Source organism: Ovis canadensis, chromosome 15, assembly GCF_042477335.2.
Source record: "Ovis canadensis isolate MfBH-ARS-UI-01 breed Bighorn chromosome 15, ARS-UI_OviCan_v2, whole genome shotgun sequence".
NCBI lineage: Eukaryota > Metazoa > Chordata > Mammalia > Artiodactyla > Bovidae > Ovis > Ovis canadensis.
Genome location: NC_091259.1, coordinates 86,875,592 through 86,880,361, shown reverse-complemented (window position 1 = coordinate 86,880,361; position 4,770 = coordinate 86,875,592). Strand labels below are relative to the sequence as shown.

The 4,770-nt window shown below is 41.9% G+C and overlaps 1 pseudogene; it reads right to left on the bottom strand.

The window, feature by feature from the left end:
* Positions 1-822: 822 nt before the first annotated feature.
* LOC138420221 (olfactory receptor 5M11-like) lies at positions 823-1,761 on the bottom strand (annotated as a pseudogene).
* Positions 1,762-4,770: the final 3,009 nt, after the last annotated feature.

The window sequence follows — 4,770 nt, the reverse complement described above, 5'->3', positions numbered from 1 at the left end:
ACAAACTCTTTGGGTCATTGGTATTATTATATTTACTTTACAAAAGGGACACTGAGGACAGTAGAGGATAATTAACTTTCTCTTTATCGCTATTAATAAATTGCTAACTTTCTCTTTATATTGCTATTCTCTTTTTATTGCTATTAATAAATTGTGAGATTGGGTTTAAACAGATTAATAGATAGTCTTTGATGTCATGTTGTTTAGGAAAGAAATGTGGCAAGCTCATGCAGTGCTACATTCTGGGTAGAGGCAATCATTCATTCATTCATTTATTCATTAATCCATAGACTTACTACATTTTCAAGAAAAAACTACTGTTTGCACTTTGCTGTGAATGTAGAAAGTAGAATAGACATGTAAATGATGATTTGTTTCCTTTTCTCAGTGGGAAAGGTGAGACATGCATATTTAAAGCCACACAATAGGATTTTAGATTGTTAAAAATTCTTCTTGAAGACCATCTGGAAAGTAGTAGTGTGTAGAGGTTGCACTTAATTTCCCATAATGAGAAAAGGCTATAATAATAGTTCAAGACATATTTATTGAGAATCATCTTATTTACAGGTTTTGTGATAAATGTTCACTTCAAACAGTGAGCAAAACCACACATGAACCTTGCCCCCATAGAGCTGAGTCCTCCAAAGTTACGCTGTTTCTTCTGGTTCATGGACAGCATCCTGAAGGGCAACAGCCTAGACTACTAAGTTAGTTCATTGTTCCAGACCTGAGTACGTTTTGGTGAAATGTTCTTCCATAAAGACATAGCCATAAAGAAACTGAAAACCCATCACGATAATGCAAAAGCCTTTGAGTCAAAGATTAACAGTTACCGTTTATTGGAAATTGGAGGCGTTGCATTACTAGTGACCATATTTCTTCTGGGGACTCTCTTCAATGCTAGTTTTACATTGTTGTTCCGCAGGCTGTCAATCAATGGATTAAGTACTGGATGTACAAAGGTGTAGAAACAGCTATTATCTTGGATCCCTCAGCATTCTTATCTGTTGGTGATCTTAAATAAGTGCAGAAGATTGCCCCATGATATAGGGCTACAATCATCACATGGGAACCACAGGTGGAGAATGCCTTGTGCCTTCCTTCTACTGATTTGATTCTGAGGGTGGCAGCAAGAATGAAGGCATAAGACACAGGATGATGATGAGGGAGTTGCAGAGGTTGAAGCCTGCTGATATGAGCAAAGAAAGCTCTTTGACCTGAATTTGAGACCAAGCAAGCATAATGAATGGCGGGTCAGCACAGTAGAAATGGCTGACAACATTTGATCTACAAAAGTTCAAACAAAAAGTCAGGATGGCCTGGAAGAGTTATGTGTATGCAGATGTACCTGGACATCTTTACACTGTAGTGCAGAGGGTTGCATATGGCCACGTAGCGGTCATAGGCCATTGCTGCCAGCATGTAAAACTCAGCAAGGAGAAGTGCTCTGAGAAGGTAACACTGTGCAAAACAACCAGCAAAGCTGATGGTCTTCTTCTGCAATAGCAGATTAGTCAGCATCTGTGGGGCTGCTGTAGAGGTATAGCACAAGTCTACCAAGGATAAATGAGTGAGGAAGAAGTACATGGGCGTGTGAAGGCGAGAGTCCAGTCTGATTAACACCATCATGCCCAGGTTGCCTAAGACGGTGACAAGGTAAATGACCAGCAACAGCACAAAGAGGAGAGGCTGGAGCTCTGGGCGATCTGTGAGGCCCAGGAGAATGAACTCTCTTAGCGTGGTGTCATCGGTGAGGGGCATTCTCTGCACTTGAAACAGATGCAACCAAGGGAGATAAGAAGGTCCATATTTTATTACAATTAAAATGACTTTTCTAAACCTCCAGATGTTATTCAAAAGGAATATTGTTTCCTTCGGCTTTACTTCTATTAAGCCATTGTTTCAGTTTCTTTAGTACTGAACTATTATTTTATTTCCATCTTTTACCTATTCTTGTATCTATGGCTGTATCTATAGATAACTATGCTGCTAACCATAGCTACGTTCATGGTCGCAAGTGAGCTGCATCATTGTAATCTCCCTGCACTATTTTTAATTCTGTAACTCTACTTATCATATAAGGTCAACTTCAAGGCTAGTCCCTTGCGATGCACTTCTCACTCTTTTGTCATTATACCTGAGATTGAATTAATCCCTTTCTGCTATATGCTTCCCAAATACCCTATAAACTTTAATTTATTTTTCAGCAGATTACATCACCAAAGAAGATCCACTTTCTACTCATGTGTTAGTTCTCCAGTTCAGTTCAGTTCAGTCGCTCAGTCGTGTCTGAATCGTTGTGACCCCATGAATTGCAGCATGCCAGGCCTCACTGTCCAATGTCAACTTCCGGAGTCCACCCAAACTCATGTCTATTGAGTCGGCGAAGCCGTCCAACCATCTCATCCTCCACCATCCGCTTCTCCTCCTGCCCTCAATCCTTCCCAGTATCAGGGTCTTTTCAAATGAGTCAGTTCTTCACATCAGGTGTCCAAAGGATTGGAGTTTCAGCTTCAACATCAGTCCTTAAAATGAACACCCAGGACTGGTCTCCTTTAGGATGGACTGGTTTGACATCCTTGCAGTCCAAGGGATTCTCAAGAGTCTTCTCCAACACCACAGTTCAAAAACATCAATTCTTCACCACTCAGCTTTCTTTATAGTCCGACACTCACATCCATACATGACTACTGGAAAAAAACATAGCCTTGACTAGATGGACCTTTGTTGAAAAAGTAATGTCTCTGTGAAGGGTTAATGTGGCCACAATAGGGAAAGCGGAGATGTGCCTGCAAACGGGACTCTCTGTCTGGGCTGAACGTGCTTGCAAACAAGATGTTCTGCCAAGGAGACTGAACACAGCCTTGAGTTTAATGGTCCCTTGCAAACAAGGGAACATTCCCTTCCTGTGATAAGGAGGAAAAAAGGGCTCTGGACAGACTCTGCAGTAAGCAGGAATTTCACTCCCTTTTGCTGTACGATAACATTTATGCACATGCGCTATACAGAGAAGGCTTAGTCATACAGTCTGGGATTCTGCCCAGGGGGGCTATATAAAAGTGAACCGCAAGCTTGCTTGCTTGCACAGTTCTTTTTCCTCCGGCCGGAGTGGTGTCAGCCTCTTCTGTGTCTTGTCTTTGTGTCTTTTCAATCGCAATCTCCGACATCTGGCACCCAACGTGGGGCTCGAGTGAAACCGAAAGGGTGAGTAACCCCGGGGGGATTTTAAATCCATAGCAGGGGAACTTTTGGAAAAATCATGGGGAATTCCTCACCCTAGCAGGGGAACTTTCAGAAAATCATGGGGAATTCCTCATCATCCTTACAGACACAATACATGGAGTTAGTCAAAGGACTTCTCCACTCCATAGGCGTTAAGGTCTCGACTCGTCGATTGAGTGAGCTCTTTCGCTTGGTGGAGCAATATTGTCATTGGTTTCAATATCAAACTAAGTTACATTTAAACTTGAAGGAATGGAAAATAATTTACAAAAAATTGAAAAAGCACCATCAGAAGGGTAATGTGATCCCTTTGAAGTTATGGACTTGATGTAATGCTATAACACAGGATTTGACTTTGCTACCTACTGATAATGAAACTAAATCTAATGCTTCAATCAAAGGAGAGGCAATTTATGAGGATGTGCCAAACGTTGGTGGGGTTTCTGCATTTCCTGAAGGTAAGGATACAAGTAAGCCTCCTTCTGAAAGTGGTGAAACATCTGTTAGTTCAGAATCAGATTCGGAGGCTTCTTCAGTTTCGTCAGAGGAGGGCAAAGAGATTAAAGAAATGACCCATCTATTCCAGGAATGGTGGAAATCCCATAGGGAGGAGAAGAAATCTGCGCCTTCTGCTCCTCCTTGGACTTCTCTTTTCCCCACTGCGGTTGATTGCCCGATGTGGGCAGGGAACATTGTCCATTCTCCTTTCCTTTGTCTATGCTTCATGATGATGACTTACCTGCTCCCCCTGGTGGTTTTATCAATCCTCCACAATAATTTCCCATCCAGAGACAGCAAGATGACAACGTGACAAATATTCAATACATGCCTTTGGAATATAAATTTTTTAAAGATCTTAAAGCTGCAGTAGTGCAGTATGGTCCTCAGTCTCCCTTTGTTTTGGCTATGTTGGAACCATTGGGAAAAGGCAAACTAATCATTCCGTTAGATTGGGAATCTATTGCCCAAGCTGTCCTGGAGGGTTCTCAATGGTTGCAACTTCGTAGCTGCGGAAAAAAAAAAAAAGCTAGAAAACAGGCTCGGATTAATGAAAGACAAAATCCCCCTGCTCCTCTTGAGGACAAGTTAATGGGAGAGGGCGGTTATCGGGCTTTAAGAGAACAGGCTCAATATTCTGATCAGGACTTACAACAAGTCTGCCAGGTCTTTTTACGAGCATGGCGCAGTGTGGCGCCTACTGGCCACACCCAGCTCTCCTTTGTTAAAACAATGCAAGGCCCCAATGAGCCATATACTGATTTTCTAGCAAGATTGAGGGCAGCTGTGGAACGAGCTGTAGGGAGGGATGAAATTTCAGAGATATTATTACAAACTTTAGCATTTAAAAATGCAAATACTGAATGCAAACGTATACTGGGACCATTAAAAGGGCAGGGTGCATCTATAGCTCAATAATTCAGAGCCTGCTCAGAAATAGGAGAAACAGAGCATCAGGCTAATGTCTTCGCTACAGCCTTGGCTAAAGCTATAAAACCACAAAAGGAAGGTAACTGCTTCCATTGTGAAAAACCTGATCATATAAAAAGA